Source organism: Lontra canadensis, unplaced genomic scaffold, assembly GCF_010015895.1.
Source record: "Lontra canadensis isolate GAN:19392208 unplaced genomic scaffold, GSC_riverotter_1.0 scaffold41, whole genome shotgun sequence".
NCBI classification, from domain to species: Eukaryota; Metazoa; Chordata; class Mammalia; order Carnivora; family Mustelidae; genus Lontra; species Lontra canadensis.
This window is the reverse complement of record NW_022631035.1, coordinates 15213647-15233396: the sequence shown is the minus strand read 5'-3', so window position 1 is coordinate 15233396 and position 19750 is coordinate 15213647. Positions and strand designations below refer to the sequence as shown.

Below are 19750 nucleotides of genomic sequence, written 5' to 3'. Positions count from 1 at the left end.
CGCCGGGCTCGGGGCTGCCGGCGCTGCCCTCCCGCCGCCGCCCTCCGCGCCTCCTCCGGGCGGCCCCGCCCCCGTTCCCATCCCCCTCGCGCTCACCTCCCGGCTGTGCCGCGCGCGAGGCGGAGCAAGGCGCCCGCCGCAGCAGCCGCCGCCGCCGCTGCCGCCGCCACCGCTGCCGTCGCGCTGAGGGGCGAGAGCCTGCACCCGCGCCGCCGCTGACAAGAGGACCGCCGCGGGCTGCGCTTGTCCGCCGCGAGGCCCCGCCGCGCCTTTCCGGGGCGCAGACCCACAGCGGACGTCGGAGCGCAGCGAGGTGCTCTGGGAATCGCGGGCGGCGCCGGTGGGCGGCGCGGTCCTCACTGGGGATCCCGGGGGCTGGGGCTTGACCCCCAGGTGCAGCGAGCCCCTGAGAGCGGCAGGTAAGATACCCGGGGAGCGGCGGAAGGAGGGGTCGCCTCAGTGACAGGGGCGTTCGCCTCCAGTGTCTCGGCTCCAGGGAGAGGGGCGGGGGCGAGCAGGGAAGCAGCGAAACGGGCTGCGAGCGAAGTGCCTCCGGTGTCCAAGGTGTGGGGAAGGTTGGCTCCAAATGTGGCACTCAGGGTGGCTTCACATGGGGCCAGGGACGGTCACTTCGGTGTCACCGAAGGTGTCATGGAATTTGGTACCGAGAGAGTCTCTAGATGACGGGGACCCAGGATGAGATGCGAGACAGATTGCTAAACGTGGCAGGCAGTGTGATGCAGAACGAGTTGCAAAATGTGCCCCCAGAATGCAGCATAAAAAAGTAGTTGTGAAATGTGCCAGGTAAGGCGCAGGGTGGGTTGGCCTGTGTGGCATCGAAATTGATGGTAGAAGTGTTGTGAGCGATATTAACAATCCCTCTGGGAAAGGATATGTAGTCTAAGAAAAGATTAATAAGGCTCATTGCTAGATATTTTATCACAGGAAATCGAGAGGAGCTATGATATGCTATTTTTTGAGATAGAGATAGTACTACCCACGTGAAAGAAAAAAAGCATATTGTGTCTGGTTGTGAGATGGGAAAGAAAAAATAAGGCTAAAATAATTCTAGGTTTTGCTGTCATCTTGTAGAGAGCACTGATAGAATTGTATCCTGGCTTTTATTTCAGTTGTGGAATGTTTAAAATGGGTTTCACAAAACATAAACAGTGATCATTAACATTAGGAAGATTTGGTGTTTTGGGTGTCTTTCACGCTGTTCTCTCCTCCTCTCCAGGAAAAGAAACACAATAAACAAAAAACCGCCACATCTTGATCATAATTCTGAGTTCAAGATCATTAGGCAAAGGGATTTTTTTTTTCCCTATGTGCTGCTGTCTTCATTTTCACACAGGTGAAAATATCTGGAATGAAGAAAACAAAACAATATGGTGAACAAAAGGGATAAATTTTCAGGCATTTTGAGGGGTTGGAACCAAAAGCTATTGCAGTGGTTAATTACAGTGAATGACAGTAGTGATATATTCTTGCATGTTCTTCGTGTTGGGGTGGCAAAATAGGGGAAAAAATTGAATACAGTAAATGTAGCATAAAAAGCAGCAACATGGATACTGTCAGTGGAGCACTTCTTACAGCGTTTCCCAGGTACATCATCTTAGGAATGTGAGCACAAGAATAAAATAGTATTCTCTCTCCATCTCTGTTTGTCTTTATGTATGAAATTACCCACATGCTGCAAAACATTGTGACTTCCATTTAAGAAGGACATCTGTGGTTTGAGAGGATTGTCAGAAAATAGCTGGAATTTCAGAAGTAACAAAAGATAGTTGAATGAGCTATGTAATATAACTTACATATGTACGTTCAATGAGTGTCTATATGGTATGAAACGAGCAGAAATAATCTGGATGCGTTCATTAGGATGTAGTTAATGACAGAATTTAGTGGTTTGTGTTGTGATTATTGTATAGAGAAATTGAATTACTTGCCTGGAGAATGTTGTTTTTATAATAGCAGTAAGTAATTTGCTAGATAATATGAAAATTCATACTGATTGGCTTCCTTCTGCATCCACATTCAGACACTGAGGGATCATTTGCTTCAAAGAGATTTTACTTGGTGATTAATAATGGGTTTTAGCGTTTTCTATAGATACGTCCCTCACCTTGAGTCTATGTTGGGGCTAAAGCAGAGAGGAGAGGGCAGAGGAGAATAAAGAGCAGTTCTGTTGGGTCTTCCTGTTTTGTTCTGACTCTAAGCCATATGTACTGCCACCCCCTACTGTCTGTAGAAAGAGGTGTTGCAGAGCCCCATTCTTTTCTTGTTATCACTGCCCCCTTGTGTAAGGGAAGAAATTGATAGTTGCACTTGGGAAAACCGCTCTCAGATTGTTCTTGACAGGGTTGTTATGTGGTTCTATTAATAATCTATTCTTTTCAGAGTTGCAGGGCTTCTAACTTACTGTTAATCAGGCTTCAGATTTAATGTCTGTTTTTAATAGTATCCAGTTTTAGTCAGTAATTCAAATTGCACAGAATGTTTTTAATATTTTTGGGAAGATGGGAGTACTGTTACTAGTAGAAGTACTAGTTGTATTAACTCACCCTTTTATGGCTCTTATACTGTGCCATTCCCGTTATACATGTTTTAATCAATTTCAATACCCTATGAAGGGTGTAATGCTATTTCCATCTTACTGATGAGAGACTGAAACACAGAGATGTTCAATAACTTGCATAAGAAACAGATTTACCTGGCAAGTGGAAGAGTTGAGTTTCAGTAAGACACATAAATGTTAAACCTACAAATATACAAAAAATACAGTTATTTTTGGTAAGAACATTTCTCTTATGGGATTTATCTTTGTAATTTATCTCTGGAATTTTGAGTAGAGGAGTATCAGTTCTTTTTATGTAGTTAAGGAGATACTGTGATGGAGGTTGGTTTTGGGGGGACTTTAAAGATAGTTACTTTCAAGTGGTTTGGGGTGTGTGTGTGTGTACACAGTTTGCTGTAAAGGTTTACTGTTGCTTTTAAAGAGATAGATAGTTCACCACACACAGAGATCTATACATTATCTCTTTAAAAGCACCAGTAAATCTTTCCTGCTAACTTTCCCAATGAAAGTTGAGTAGAAATTATCTATTTTCCTACCTATTCATATTTTTATGATTTATTTTATTTAAAAAAGTAACAAATATGGATTGGATGAATGTGTATATTTTACCACTTCCATCAATAACTGGTGGCTCAGATTTTTGTCACACTTACACATTCATATATATTACATATGAAATCATATTTATAAAAAATGTGTAAAGTATAAAGAATAGTGGGGGCACCTGGGTGGCTCAGTCAGTTAAGCATCCAACTTGATTTCGGTTCCGTTCATGATCTCAGGGTTGTGAGATTGAGCCCTGTGTTGGGCTCATGGCTGGGTGTGGAGCCTGCTTAAGATTTTCTCTTTCCTTCTCCCCCTCCCCCACTCCCTAATAAAAAGAAGAAAAAAGAAAAAAGATTAAATCAAATCACCTCTTATACATGTAACAATTATTTTCTTCTGTAAGCCAAACTTTCTGCCATTCTATAAATCATATACGTCATGTAATCAAACATTTCTTCTTTTTTATGTATGTTTGTTGATAAGGGAATTCAAGATAATCTACTGATTATGGTTAAATTTTATTTAGGATGTACATTTATGTACTCTAGTATATTTAGTAAATTGTCATAGACTTAGATCATGCTCTGTATTTTGGATTGGTTGGTAGTTCCTTTTAGCATGCCCTATGAAACCTAATTTGATGTTTGCATCTTTATCGTGAAGTTTTACTAAAGTTGTTAAACATGCGATGATTTCCCTCTTCCATGTTTGATTTTTGGACTGTCCCAAGCTGACTCTCTAGCTTTCCCCCATACTTCCCCCTAAATGCCTTCACTCTTTTCACGTTTTTTGAAAGATTTTGCGTGCATTATTTTGAATGGAGAAGAAAGTAAGCCTGGAAGGAAGTATAATAATCCCCTCTTACCTGTGGGGGATACATTGCAAGACCCTCAGTGGATGCCTGAAACCATGGATAGTACTGAACCCTATATATACTGTTTTTTTCTATGAGTACATACACACAATAAAGTATAATTTATAAATTATGCATAGTAAGAGATTAACAATAGTAAGATAGAACAATTATAACAGTATATTATAATAAAGTTATGAGAATGTGGTCTCTCCTCTCTAATTATCTTACTGTATTGAATTCACTCTTCTTGTGATGACCCAAGATGATAAAATGCCTATGTGATGAGATGAAATGAAGTGAATGGTGTAGGCGATGTGATGTAGCCTTGTGTCACTATTGACCTTCTGACTATATATCAGAACGAGGATCATCTTCTTCTGGACTGTGGGTGGATTAGGAGGGGACTAACATATACTAAGCCAGTACTAGTTCCAAAGAGGGGATATTAGGATAGTTGATTTTTTTTTTTTTTTTTAATTTGAGTGAAAGACAGAGCATGACCAGGGGGGAAGAGCGGAGGGAGTGTGAGAAGCCGTCTTCCGGCTGACATGGAGCCCTGTGTGGGGCTCCATCCCAGGACCCTGGGATCATGATCCAAGCCGAAGGCAAATACTTAAGAACTGAGCCACCCAGGCGCCCCCATCTAACATGGTCATCTGATTATGTCATTCTTTTCTTCAGAATCTTATTGTAGCACCTCATCACTTAATGTATAAAAACCGAAACTCCTTCCCAAACCATGTACAGTCCTTCGTGATGGTCTGATCTTTGCCTCCTCTTTAGACTCACTGTCACATTCTTCAAAGTTCTAGGCATCAGGAGATAGGTGTAGAGAAATATATATACATATACCCACCCATCTAGAATATTATTCAGAGTAACTCCTGGACTATAGTGAAAACAGACTCTAAAGATAAACTAATTCTTATTTCTTTTTTATTTCCTGGGTTGGGGAGAGGAAGATTAGAAGTTTCCCTGTGTGATGTTTAGCTGAATTTTTTTCATTGTATATTACAGAGGTTGGCAGGCTACAGTGCATGGGCCAAATGTAGCCCAATGTCTGTTTTTGTATGACCTGCAAGCTAAAATTGTTTTTTATATTTTTAAATGATTGAAAAGATATCAAAAAAAGAATAATGCATTGTGATATGTGAAAATTATAGGAAATTCAAATTCACTGGCCATGAAGAAAGTTTTATTGGCATATGGCCACGCTCATTCATTTACGTATTGGTTATAATGGCAGTTCTTTGTGTACAGCCACAGAGTTAAGTAGTTTCTATAGAGACCTAAGAATACACAAAACCTAAATATTTACTATCTAGACCTTTACAGATAAAGTTTCTAGGTCTTAGGTTATTATATAAATGGTCATTGAATGTCAGGTATGTCTGTTGAAGGCTCTTGCAGGGCATAATTGCTTCTATCTATTTAGAAAAGATTGGCTACTTTGCCTTAGTAGGGATTGATCTGACAGTCTCCATGTGACAGCCATATTGTGTCTAACTCTGAAGAAGTTTCTGACAAAGTATATTCTTTTTCTTAGATGAGGTATCCCACCTAAGAGTTTTGGAGCACAGCATATGAGAACATTTTTCTTTGTTTGCCCAAGTCTCAGTCTCTCTTTTGCATATTTTATGTTAAAAAAATTGTCATTACATTAAAAAAAAAGAAAACCCTTGATTTTTTTGTATTAGTTTGTTATACAGATATCTTGTGTTTAAAGGTATATGAGTTGAGTTAGATTAGTTATATTGGAAAAATAGGGGGATTTTTATGCAGTATATTAATGCATTAAATCATACACTTAAATATTTGGTGACTGTGTACTATGTATAATTAGTTTTACTACTGTAGTCTTTCAGTTGAAGGTGGGCATTTCATATTCTTCCTTAAATCAAAACTAATAGTGTAATTCAGAATTCTGTGTCCAAATATTCATTCTATTCTGGGAAAAATATAAGTAAAAAAATCCCATGTATCAAAGTTTGTCACTTCCCTAAAGTTTTACTGGTCAATGTTGATAAGTTTTACTGTTTTCATTAGGTGGCAAAGGTATCATGAAAAGGAAAACAGTGGGCACCTGGGTGGCTCAGATGGTTAAGCATTTGCCTTTGGCTCAGGTCACGATCTCAGGGTCCTGGGGAATGGAGTCTCTCATTAGGTTTCCTGCTCAGTGGTGAGTCTGCTTCTCCCTCTGCCCCTCTGTCCAGCTTATGCAGGCATGCTTGCTCTCTCTCTCTTTCTCTCACAAAAATAGATAAATAAAATCTTAAAAAAAAAACACCACAAAAGAAATTAAAGGAAAACAGTGATTCAAACATTCCTTTTTATAAATATCGAAAGTATTGCAGACCTAAAATTCACAAAGCAATATATATAAGCAATAATAATGGAAAACTTTTTTACTTGAAACAGGTATCTTTGGCCTAGGTAGCCATGCTTTATTTCCTTGTTTGTAATACTGTACTTGCACTAGCATATCCGATTATATCAGATGACGACAGATTATAGAGTTTGATAACATGAAGAAATATGGCAACAGTTTTTTATTGCCATGAAAACCCACCTATAGATCTAGCCTTATAAGTAGATTAGTTAGTTATTAAACTTGGAAATGGGACTAGGTATGTAGATAATGTGATTTTAGTCATTTTAGTCATGGAGATTTTAGTCATTTTGGTCATGGAGAATCTGCCTCAGAACTCAGTAAATTCCTTCTGTCTAAATGAAGGAAGTCTTTTCTTAGCCCTTTGTAATCTTGGGTTGTGGGGTCCCACAATTTCTAGCTCTAGTTGCTGAAATTTGGTAGGGCAAAGCTAGTCAGGTTATAGAAGCTTGATGGGTATGTGTTGTTACTCTAGAATTCTGTTTTTGTTCCAATTCCAAGGGATTCTGTTGGGTTCCTTTGGATTGGGAATTAGGGTGAATGAAAGTAATTAGTTTTATTAGACATGTGGGATGAAGATTTACTACATACCCAAACCCTGTTCTAGCATCAGAGAATCTTAGCTCACTCTTTTTAGGGTTTTGAAGAGGAAGAAAGACTTCCTTTGGAAGTTATCAGACATTCCTTTACTTTTTTTTTTTTTTTTTAAAGATTTCATTTATTTATTTGACAGAGATCACAAGTAGGCAGAGAGGCAGGCAGAGAGAGAGGAAGGGAAGCAGGCTCCCCGCTAAGCAGAGAGCCTGATGCGGGGCTCGATCCCAGGACCCTGGAATCATGACCTGAGCGGAAGGCAGAGGCTTTAACCCACTGAGCCACCCAGGCGCCCCCTTTACTTTATTTTTTTTTTAGAGGGGAGAGTGACAGAGGGAAAGAGAGACTCTTTTTTTTTTTTTTAAAGATTTTATTTATTTATTTGACAGAGAGAGATCACAGGCAGAAAGGCAGGCAGAGAGAGAGGAGGAAGCAGGCTCCCCGCTGAGCAGAGAGCCCGATGCGCGGCTCCATCCCAGGACCCTGAGATCATGACCCGAGCCGAAGGCAGCGGCTTAACCCACTGAGCCACCCAGGCGCCCCGGGAGAGAGAGACTCTTAAGGAGGTTCCATGCTTCCTGTGGATCCTGAGGTGGTGATGTATCTCATGACCTTGAGATCACGACCGAGCGGAAATCAAGAGTCAGATGCTTAACTGACTGAGCCGCCCAGGCTCCCCACACATTTCATTATGATAGAATGACAATACTGTTGTTCAGTTGTAAGAAGCTTTTGGAATTCTACAACCATGAGACCCATTTTATAGTAGAAAGAACACCAATTTGTGAGTTTTTGAATCACGAAAACAGGTTTGAATTATTGCTCTGTCACTTAATAAATGTACAAGGGGCTAAAATCTATCTTGCAGGTTTTCGATGATGGCAAAGTGAAATAATATCAGTGAAAATCCTTAGGACGATGTCTGGTACTTAAGGAATGGCAATTTTTATTAGGCTTTGGAAATCATCCTGGATTTCTCTTTTTTGATGCATGCTTCGCCCAACTCCTCTGCATAGTTTTCTACTAGCCTGTCAGTCCAGCTTTTCCTTGTTATCTTGTCTTGCTCTCCTTTTCAGCCTTACAAGGCATTTAAAAGACACCATGGTAATTAAGCTACTGATTTATTTTGTATCCTGAAATTTTCTTTTATGAAAGATTTGATGAGAGCTGAGAAGGAGAGTTCTTAAATAACTGCAAATTTAAAAACAAAGAGTCTTAGAAGTGAGATGCTCTTGGGCAGACTTCTGGTGTGCATACCTTTTGGGGTTATTTCCCTTTAAGTACCACAAACTCGACAAAAAATTTAGTTTTTAATCTTCTTTATAAAATAGCCCACCATGCCATTTCTTGATACTGTGAGCCCTTTGACAGTTCATTTTTCAACTTGGTCATGTAAATGTCAGTTTTTAATAAACATTTCTCACTTTTGTGAATAACTGGAATTTTCTGTGATAACTTTATCCCCTATCACCCATGCTATCTGTTGATAGCTTTTTGTAATTTTTCTTTTTTAAAATTGTGTATGTGATAATCAGTTAAAGTGGTTGCTTTTCTTTTGTGATTTACTTGATAAAAAAGCCTTGTCTAGTTACAGTGTAAAATAATACATCTAGAAAAAATCACCCCTGTTCCTTTAGTATAAGTATTCAAAATCTCATTTTTTCTGGAGTTTCCATTATTTCTGTAACATTTTGCCCATTTTTGCTAATCAGTGTATCATGCATACAGTTATTCATTAAATATTTTTCTTTGACTCACTTTCTCTTAGTTTTATTCGTAGTTGTCAAAATATCCATGAGTGGATAAATTTGTGCTGGTTATAAAAGAAAAACTGGTTCATCCTGAGGACATTTTGCTTAATGCACTTCAGAAAGACTACTTATATGCAACTTTGGGTCCAGATTGGATTGTTTTGTATTTTTAAATAAATTAATTTCATAATAATTCCTCTCCTTGCTTTACATAATTTAACTCTAATTTTGTCTTTGGATGCATTAACATTAGTCATTTACTGGTTGTCAACTAATGTTAATTGTCATTACTTTTAATAGGTAACTGTTCTCTCCCCCTCATGCTACCTTTTTTAAAAAATTATAAAAGTCAGACTTTGCTTGCAACCACGAAAATAAACAAATAAGAGTGAATAAAGGAAAAGTTAGTATTTTCCTCTCCCCTCAGGTCTCTCCCTTCTCCAGTTTTCCTCTGTGGAGTAGCCAACATTAACCAACACTGAGTATTTTTCAACATCTTTTTCTCACTCAAAATCATATACGTACATACACACATACAGGTTTTTTGTAACTTGCTTTATTCTTTTAAGAATGTATCATGGCATCTCTCCAGTTTAGCAAATGGAACTCTAATTTTAAAAAGCTGAATAACATTCCAAGGGAAATTACACCATAATTTATACTGTTGTTCTCCAACTGATGGACATTAAGATTGTTTTCTTTCTTTCTTTTTTTTGGCCATCATAAACATTAGTCCACTCTTACTCATGGCCAGAGAAGCAAACTTTCTTTCTTTCTTTCTTTCTTTCTTTTTTTAATACTTATTTATTTATTTTAGCAAGAGAGCATGTGTGAGTGTGGGGATTGGCTCAGGGGAAGGGAGAGAGAGAAAATCTCCATCAGTCTCCTCCTGAGCATGGAGCCCAATGCAGTGCTGGATCTCACAACCCTGAGATCACCACCTGAGCTGAAATCAAGAGTTGGACATTCAACCAACTGAGCCACCCAGGCGCCTCAGAGAAGGAAACATTCTAAAATATTAGCAAGATTAAACTAGTAGTATATTTAAAAGATAATATATCAGAGTTTATTCCAGGTAGGAATAAACATAATTTACTATATAAAAAAATTACAAGATCAAAACTATGTAATTACCTCTCTCTTTTGGTATGAATTGGAAGACTTTATATTGTATTTATGTAAAATAACATAGGGAGATGCCACCTGCCTATGTGGACAGTGGTCTAAGTTTTGTACAATTCTTTGACCCTCAAAGTTGATAGAAGCCTTTTTTCCAGAGTCTTTGGGGGATGTTGTGGGGCCTGGGCCTCAGCTTAGACTTTGGCCTGACTCCTGGAATTTGGTTACTAAAGCCTGGTAGCCTTGACACTGTGGAAATGAGTATACTTCCTGAGACTGGGATGGATGATAAGAGTGAGCCTATCCAACTTAGGGTTGGCGTCTTTTAAGATCTTGTATTTGATTACTCTGGGCTTAACAAGCACCCTGTGGCCTCTGTACTGGTGCTCATTGTTTGGAAATATTGGCCTGAATCTTTTTCAGGCCTTTTTTGTGCTTGTTGGCAAAATATGCATTACTTAGGATCTAATTTTCTTCCTTTTTTTTTTTTTTTTTAGATTTTATTTATTTTTTTGTCAGAGAGAGAGGAGCAAGAGCGAGCACAGGCAGACAGAGTGGCAGGCAGAGGCAGAGGGAGAAGCAGGCTCCCTGCCAAGCAAGGAGCCTGATGTGGGACTCGATCCCAGGACGCTGGGATCATGACCTAAGCTGAAGGCAGCTGCTTAACCAACTGAGCCACCCAGCGTCCCGGATCTAACTTTCTTGAAACTTTCTAGGGCTGGTTGTATATGATGTTCTTGGATTTGGCCATTCTGTACTGCCAGCCGCAACTCTGGGAGTGGTAGAGACTGGAAGAAAAGAAACCCATGACTAGCTTAATGGATGCCAAAAAAAGCATTTGGAGTAATTTCCTCAGTGGATGTAGCACAATTTCTGAATCCTTGTTTGACTGAAAATGCCTGTCTTATCTTGGCTGAATAGTGTTCTTGGTTCATCACCCCCTCTTATTTTTCCTGCTATATAACATATACACCACCATTTTCAGGCTTGTGCAATAGATAAGTCTGATGCCAGTCTGATTTTCCTTTCTTTATGAGTAACTGGTTCTTCATTTTCTACACAGTGTTGCCACCCTTATGTACCCTGAGATTTTTAGATCTAATCTCATTCTGCACTTTAACCCTTTTATAGTCTGGGAAACCCAGTGCTGCTCGTTCATCTCTCATTTTCTGGACTCCTGTCTATAGTTCTGTATGTCCTCCTTTCTGACCCCAGTCCCCCACCTGTTTTTTCCTTAATGTTTAGTAATAGTATAGTAAAATCATTTTGGTTGTTCTCAGTTGATATTCTCAGGTACACATTGCCCTCTTTAAAAATGTAGTTTAAAATCTTTCTTTATTTCAGGAAACTTTAAAAAAATTATTATTTTTACTATTCTGTTCTTTGCTTGGATTTCCTTCTTCCAGGGTTCCTATCACGTATATTCAATCTCCGTTGCCTATTTTCAGTATTTGTCAGTTTTTTTCAAACCTTTTTGATTTCTTTGAGTTTTAAAATTTTCTTCTTTTTTACTTTGTATTTTTCTTAAGAGGTTATCTGTTTTTATTTACTTTTTATTTCTGGAATGATTCTTTCCTTTTGTTTTTAATTATTTTGAGTTTTGTCATTTTGACTTTTTATAATTCTTACATCTGTTATTCTTTCATGTTTTGTGCCATTCTGTTAAGGTCTTTTAGTTCATTTTGAAATAGCATGTTACAGTTTTTTTTTTTTTTTTTTTTTTTTAAGATTTCATTTATTTGAGAGGCAGAGAGAGAGAGAACAAGAAAGAGCAAGCAAGAGCTCAAGAGTTGGGTGCGGGGAAGGAGAAGCAGATTCCCTGCTGAGCAAGGAGCTCAATGTGGGGCTCAATCCCAGGATGCTGGGATCATGACCTGAGCCAAAGGCAGCTGCTTAACCCACTGAGCCATCCAGGCGCCCCTAGCATTTCACAGTTTTGATCTGAGGGCATGTCTTTCTGGCGTGCTTTCATCATTTGTAGGGATGTTATTCTGCCCCTTTTTCTCTCTTCTTGTAACTTAGTATATGGAATTGACCTGATATTTTCTGTGACTCATTTTTATTCGAAATTAATTTCAAAAAATCTTTTAGAAAGTGGCTGGATTCAGGAAAGCTTTTTCTAATTTCCTAGAGCTTTTCCTGTGGTTGTTTTTGTGCAGTGTCAAAAAATATGGTGCTTGTGTTCTGAGATTTCCTGGCCTTATTCTCCTCCAGTAGTTTTGTCTGGACCTTTTCTTTCCTTCATCTCTCTTGTCTGATCCCAATTTTCACTCCTTTATGATCACTGAACCCTTTTCTCTGTGCCTTCTGGAGTTCACTGTCAGTCATCTGCAAAACTCCCTTTATTTTTAACCTCTTCTCTAAACATGAATATCTTCTTGCTCTCAGTAAACTTACCTTTCCCCTGGGGGTGCTACTTCCCCATGGAGTTCTTAAGTGGTGGCTCCTCCTAGTGGGTTAAGTGTTCTCTTTGCTTTCTTTTAGCTTGTGGGGGCAGGGTGGGGGGGTGCGGTTCACTGGAACTCTCCTACTACTCCAGTTGTGATTTTTGGTGATTACAGTATCTACACAGATGAGCCTTCTGGTGTTCTGGCCTCGTGACTTCCTCTCCTCTACTGCTCTTGCCCTTTGCTTCAGCCATTCACTTTTATGGCATATTTTTAAACCCTCAGTGTATCTGCATTAACTGGGGAGCTTTGAGAAACTACAGGGATCACTCCCAGAGAGTCTGATTTGGTTAATCTGAGGTGTGGCTTGGTATGCTAGTTTTAAGTGTTCTAGGGTGACTTTAATGTGCAGCCAGGATTGAAAGTCATTGTCCCACAACTCATTATTAACAATAGCTACAACTTTCTGTAATGTAATTTCTGGCATTTTACTCTCCAACTACCACTTCCAGTTTTTCTGGCTCACTTCTAAGTACCCAACAACCTTAAATCTTTGACCTCAACTGGGACCTTTTAATTTACCACCTTTTCACTTTTCCTCCATACATACTTGTTCTCATTTCCTTTTGTGACTTGGTCATTTCCCTTTTTAGTATTCCTCGATGCATACATGTTCTCAGTTCCTTTTTTGACCTGATGAATTCTCATTGTAATTGCTCAACCCCCTTGACCTCTCTCCCTTGGTTGTTCTTGCCTGGCAAAACCCAATTCTATTTAAAACCAACTCTACTTTTTTACACCTGTGTACTTGTAGCTGTGTATGGCTGGAGCAACACAACTATGCTGACTTTAAATTCTTAGTTAATACCCAGTGACTTCAAATTCATTGCTTAATGCTGCCAAGCTATCCTACTTTATTATTTTAGTTCTCCCATGCTCCCATTTGCTTAGATGATTATATCTTTTCCTTGCATGCAAATCTTCAATATTTCCCTTTGCATCCTCCCTTTCAGCTGGTGACCTTCCTATTTCATTAAGAAAATAGAAACAATCTTCCTAACACCTGCATCTTTACCAGTTATTGTGAATTAACTGTCTTTTCCTCTATTGAAGGTCATTCCCACCAATTGTTCCTTTGAGCCCATCCCTTCTTGCCTTCTCAAGGACATTCTTCCTGCAGTTCTTCCTGTTTTTCCTTTTCTGGATCACTGTCAGTAGCATAAGAGCATATTGTAATTTCTTTCATCTGAAAGAAACAGTCTCTTGACCTTACTAACCCTTGCAGCTACTACCTCATTTCTTTTATCATTTATGCTAGACTCTGTAAAACAGTTATCTGTGTTTACCTTATCCAACTCTCTCTCTCTTTTTTAAATAGCTTTATTGAGGTAGATTGTTCATATTTCAGAATTTACCCATTGTAACAGTACAATTGGATGATTATGGCTAAATTTATAGAACTGTGCAGTCATCACCACAGTCCAGTTTTACAGTATTTTCATCATTCCCCAAAATTCTTCAAGCTCATTTGCATTCAGTCTCCATTCCTACCCCTTCCTACCCTTAGGCAACCACTCATCTGCCTTTCTTTCTATAAATTGGCCTTTGGACATTCATACAAAAGGAATAATAAGTATGTAGTTTTGTTTTATAATATGCAGTCTTGCTTCTGTCTACTTTCACTTAGCCTAATTTTTTGAGGTTAATATTTCATTCCTTTTTATTGCTGAATATAATTTCATTTTATGGACATACAAATCCATACATTTAAATTGTTTCCAGTTTTTGGCTTTTATGAATAATGCTGCTATAATCATTCATTTACAAGCCTTGGTGTGACTATATGTTTTCATTTCTCCTGGATAGATCCCTAGGAGTGGAATTGCTGGGTTTGTGATCCACTTTGAGTTAATTTTTAGATATGGTATGAGGTAAGGATCTAAGTTTGTTTTTTCTCCATATAGGTATCCAGTTGCCCCAACACCATTTGTTGAAAAGACTATCCTTTCTTGCAGTGAATTGTCTTAATACAATTAAAAAAAAAAATTGATACTTGGGGCCTGAGAAGGGATTATCATCCATGATATAGTGGCTGTATCACTACTTGGTACTTCCTGTTAAATCCTCAGTCCATTAGTTTATTGTTTGCTTAGAACAGGAGTAGAGCCTCAGGCTAGGAGCTCTGACACTGCCTCTGGTCACTTGCCAGTGAGATGGCTACTTTAATTGGTAGTGCTATTAATTGAGTCCTGTTAGGCAGCAGAAGTAGCAATGCTCCTGGTTTTCACGGCCTGGTCCACCATGCTTGAGCCACTACTTGTAGGGGCCCCATTGGGGAGAATGAGAGTGGCCCCAGGCAAAAATGCCAGAGGATTGCGTCATTCTTACCCAATGTTGCCTAGTTTGCTTGAATCATCATTTCTTAGTTTGTTGTACGCCTTTAGTTAATTTCCAGAGTGTCGTTTAAGTCAGATCTCCATTCTCTTTGAACCCATTTAACCAGGCTTCCTCTCTCACCATTTCACTGCAGCTTCTTCTTGTGGTCATTAATGACTTTCTTGTTGCTTAATCCAGTGGTAGTTTCTTAGTCTCTCTTGCTTGATCTATCAGTACTGTTTGATATAATTGATTAGACTCTCCTTGAAGTCTTTGACTTCTAAGATAGCACTGTCTCTTGGATGCTCCCGTTTTTGTGAATTTCTTTCACTTAGTCCTCCTCATTCTAATAAGCCTATAAAACTTGTAGTGCCTTAGGAATTTTATCTCTCCTGAGGACATTATTTCTCCTACTGCCATCTCAAGAGATGCCCTTCCCTTTTTTTCTTCTCATAACCCTCATAGCACTGGATAGGAAAACAGATACTCTCTTCATTTACACCTTTCAGGATTTAAATCTTTCTTCTCTCTTCCCTACAATTCTCTAGCTTTGAAGTCTATGCCATCACATATTATTTACTACACAACCCCTGTTGGCTGTTGACTGTATTTCCTGGTTCATCCCCTGCAATGAATTCTGATGATTACGATCTGGGATTAGACCAAATTTCACATGTTAAGGACACAGTCGTCCACAGGACACCTTCACTTCAGATGCCAGCTGCAGGCTTGGGGGTTCCCATAATCACCCTCATTTCTAACCAACTGGCTGCAAATGTGGGAGTTCCTGCTACTCCCTCAGGTTTGATAATTTACTAGAATAGCAATAGAACTCAGGAAAGTGCTAAACTTATACAGTTTTACTCTGGCAAAAAGGATACAAAACAGAACCAGCCAAAAGAAGGGACACATAGGGTAAGGCTTAGGAAGCTCTCAAATGTGCAGCTTCTGGTGTCCTCCCTGTTTGGAATCAGGACACATCATCCTCCTGGAACTTTTTCCTTCTGGCACGTCAGTGTATTTACAGTACACAGAGTATCGCAAACCCTGAAGCTCACCCACACTTTGGTGTCCATAGTTTTTATTGGGGTTTTGGTATGTAGGCATGTTTGATTGAATCATTGACCATTGGTTAAACTCAGTCTCCAGCCCCTGTCCCCTCACTGGAAGGCAGGCTGTGATAATCCTGGCTCAGAGCCCCAACCCTCTGATTACCTGGATGGTCTTTTTGGTAAAGCTAGCCCTCATTGAGTCATTTTATTAGCATGAACTTTTTAGGGGCCCACCATGAATCATCGCCTTAGCATAGGCTATCAGGGTCCACCATGAATAACAATGACACTCCTGTCACTCAGGAAATTCCTAGGATTTGGAGACTACCTCCCAGCTACCAGGAATGAAAGCCAGCCAAATTCTTGATTATACAGGATTCCTTCCTTCTTCTTACTTTTTTGTTTGTTTGTTTATACTCTTCTCTCACCAGTACTATGTCTGATCTCAATTCTTGGTGATTTTAACCATATAGATATTTTTTCAACATTCAGATCTTTCAGTTCTTTGAATCTCCATCAGTGATCTTGTCTTCCACCCTACGTAAATCATTCGTTACAAAGTTATACCTAGATTGTGCTAATTATTGCAGCTTCTCCATAATTTCAATTTTATGTTTCCCACTCTTTGATCACCATTTGCTCTTTTTTTAAAATTTTATTTTATTTTTAAAATTTATTTATTTGGCAGACAGAGATCATAAGTAGGCAGAGAGGCAGGCAAAGAGAGAGAGGAGGAAGCAGGCTCCCCACGGAGCAGAGAGCCCATGCGGGGCGTGATCCCAGGACCTTGAGATCATGACCTGAGCCGAAGGCAGAGGCTTTAACCCACTGAGCCACCCAGGCACTCCCCATTTGCTCTTTCTAAATCTTTTTCCCTTTAGTACCCTGACTCCAGTAATTCTTTAACCCTACTAGGACCTCTAATCTACTGATTTTACCATCATTTCATTGTCTCACTCTTGATAACCTCTTTCCTTTCTGAACTCAGATCACACATAACTATCGTTATCCCTTGCACATACCTTTGATATTTCTTCTTTCTTGATTTGTTGTCCTTGCTGTGCCAAAACCACATTCCTCGTTAAATCTACTAACTACCTGTTCCATGCCTGCCCACATGAAGCTGAATGTAGTTAGTGAAAACCATACAACCATGCTGATTGGTTTCATTTTAAATTCATGACCATAAACCTGAAGCGGAGCCCTAATGCTTCCAGGTAATCATGATATATATCCTTAGTCTAGTAGTTGGGAGAATGAATGGATGATTATTTTATATCTTTTCCCTCTTTTTTCCCCTCTCATCTCACTTCTAATACTTCCATTCTTTTTCTCAGCTAAGGACTTTTCTTCCTACTTTATTGAAAATGTTGAAGAGAACTTCTGTAGAATTCCACAGTCATATTTACTCATTTATCAGTATTTGCATTCACATATTCTGACAGTTACTATGGAACTATGCCTGCTTCTGCCTGAGGCAGTTCCTCTATTAGTGCACCAGATCATATCCACTCTTGCCTAATCAAGAACATTGCCTGAATTATTTTCTCCTCCTTCAATTTTTTCTTCTCTGACTCATTCTCATCAGCACAAACATGTTATTTCTCTCATGTTAAAAAAAAAGGCTTTTTTTTTACCTTACTTTTCCCTCCAACTATCACCTAATTTCTCTGTTCCCTCTTGTAGCAAGCCGTTCAAGAGTTGTCTCTATAATGCTGTTCCATTTTTCTCCTCCCATTCTTTTTTCAAATTTTGAATTTTTTACTTTGGAATTAAAACATACAGTAGTGCCAACTCTCACAGGTAAGGGCTCATTTTTACCAGACTGCTCCCTCTTATCCCAACTTCAGATGCTAATCTCAAGTTCAGGTTATCATCTGTGCTTTCGATCAACTGGCTGTAAATTAGAGCTTCCAGTGCTCCTCTCCTCAGGTTTAATTCATTTGCTAGAGCGGTTCATAGAACTCAGGGAAACACATTTACCAGTTTATTAAAGGTCATGGTAAAGGATACAGATGAACAGCCAGATGAAGAGATATATAGAGTGAGGTCTGGGAGGGTCCCAAGTGCAGGAGCTTCTGGCCTGGTGGAGTTGAGGTGTGTCACCCTCCCTGTGTGGTGTGTTCGGCAGCCTAGAAGTTCCCTGAACCCCACGCTATTGGGATTTTATAGAGGCTTCCTCATGTAGGTATGATCAGTTATTTACGTTTCTAGTCCCCCGCTGCCATCTTTGGAGGATATGGAGTAAAGCTGAAAATTCCAAGCTTCTAAGCATGGTTTGGTCTTACTGGTGACCAGCCCCCATCTTAGAGTCATCCAGGAGCCCACCCAGAGTCGCCTCATTAGAACAGAAGATGCACCCCTCGTGCTGTAATTATTTAAGAATTTACAAGGGTTTTAGGAGCCCTGTGTTAGTGAGAGGTCTAAGACAAATATTAGAACAAGAGATGTTCCCAGTGTTTGTATCACTTAGGAAATTACAATGGTTTTAGGAACTCTGCGCCAGAAACTGGGGGCAGAGACCAATATGTATGTTTTCTGTGATTTCACAATATTTTACTATGGAAAAGCCAGCCAAGCCTTTGTCTTTCGTTCCTTAATTAATAATATGAACTCACAGGTTCCTACTTTATTTGGTGGGTTATGATCTATTTCTATTATTTGTTCATGCTCAGATTATTCCTGGTTTTCCCAATGGGAGCAGCTTCAGACCGATTCCTTGCTACATGCACTGATCATTATTTTGAGCACTTCCTTACATTTTGGAGCAACATGATATTCTAGGCTCAAGTTTTGCTTTCCTATCCCAGCAGTAGGATCAGGCATTTCTCCATGGAGCCTTGGATTCCTTTTTATCTTCCTTTTAATTGAGGTATGATTTATAGAGAATCATATGCAAAGATATTAATGTTTAGTTTAATGAGTATTAGCAGTTGTATACATCTGTGTGATTATTACTACAAACGTGATAATAGAACATTTCTATCATCTAAGAAAGTTTACTCATGCGTCTTTCTATCCAGTCCTTCTCCCTTCCCCCAAATAAGAGGCAACTTTTTTTTTTTTAAACTTCTGCTACCATGGATTAGTTTTGTCTGTTGTTTTACTTCATATACATGGAATCATACACTAAGGATTTTTTTTTTTTGGTTTGGTTTCTGTATCAGTCTGAGTCTAGTCATGAGAGAGAAACTACATAATAATTTGAATAGCAAACATTTAATATAAAGAGTTACTAACTATAGTGGGAAAATGGAGTAATGAGGCTAGTAAGAAGCAGGGAAAAATTAGGAATAGGAGGTATACAAAGAAGACACTACTCAATTGAGTGAAATAGAGTGTCCGAGGAAGAATGCTCTCCCCAACCCCTAGCTGACATCCAGGCTTTGTTGGGAAGGGCATGGCCCTGACTCACTTGAATTGCTGTGATGCTGCACTGAAAGAACTTTCTGGAAATCTGTCCTGCCAAGGAAAGCTATACAAAGGGAAGCGTCTCACTAAAGGTACTTTACTATAAAACCACCAGAGGGAGAGTGTTTGGTGAAGGTGCTGGTTGCTGGGTCTTCTTGGCTACCCTGTGGCCCAGGGGAAGGACACTGGATAAGCTGCACCTAACTTGATGTTGGAGAAGCTGCCTTTGCCACACGAACCAGGTGCTGAGAGATCATGTGCACTGTAGGAATCCGCCGAGCAAGCACAGTGGAATACAGAAACAAAACTTTCTTTCTGCAGAGTTTCTCCAGTGAATTTTGATAAAGCTTAATATGGTGGCACCTGGCAAAGGAAGAAAATATTTAAAGGTCTCAGATCCATTTTCACAGAGCAGGCAAAAAAGGATGAATTTGGAGCTGAGAGTCAAAAAGTTAATTAGTGCTGGTCACATTTTCTTTGGAATCTTCTAATTTTTGTTTGTATGCTAGGCATTTTGTATAAAAGAATAGTAGAGACTAAATAAATAATATTCATCTCCAGAGAGGGGCATGCTACTACTTCTGCCCCATAACTAGAATAGGAGGCTCAGTCAGTCTGATTTATCTTTGACCTGTGACTGGGCTTTGTTGTTTAATTTCATTTCACCATTGGCTTCTAATATATTGAGGGT

General features: G+C 39.3%; 1 protein-coding gene across 4 annotated transcripts in view; it reads left to right on the top strand.

Moving 5' to 3' along the window:
• The first annotated feature begins 329 nt into the window (after positions 1-329).
• TANC2 (tetratricopeptide repeat, ankyrin repeat and coiled-coil containing 2) overlaps positions 330-19750 on the top strand; it is a 363824-nt gene continuing 344403 nt past the window's right edge. For all 4 annotated transcript variants that reach the window (XM_032870890.1, XM_032870889.1, XM_032870888.1 and 1 more), the window contains exon 1: positions 330-419. The gene's annotated coding sequence lies outside the window, so the exon portion shown is untranslated. The remainder of the gene's footprint in view (positions 420-19750) is intronic.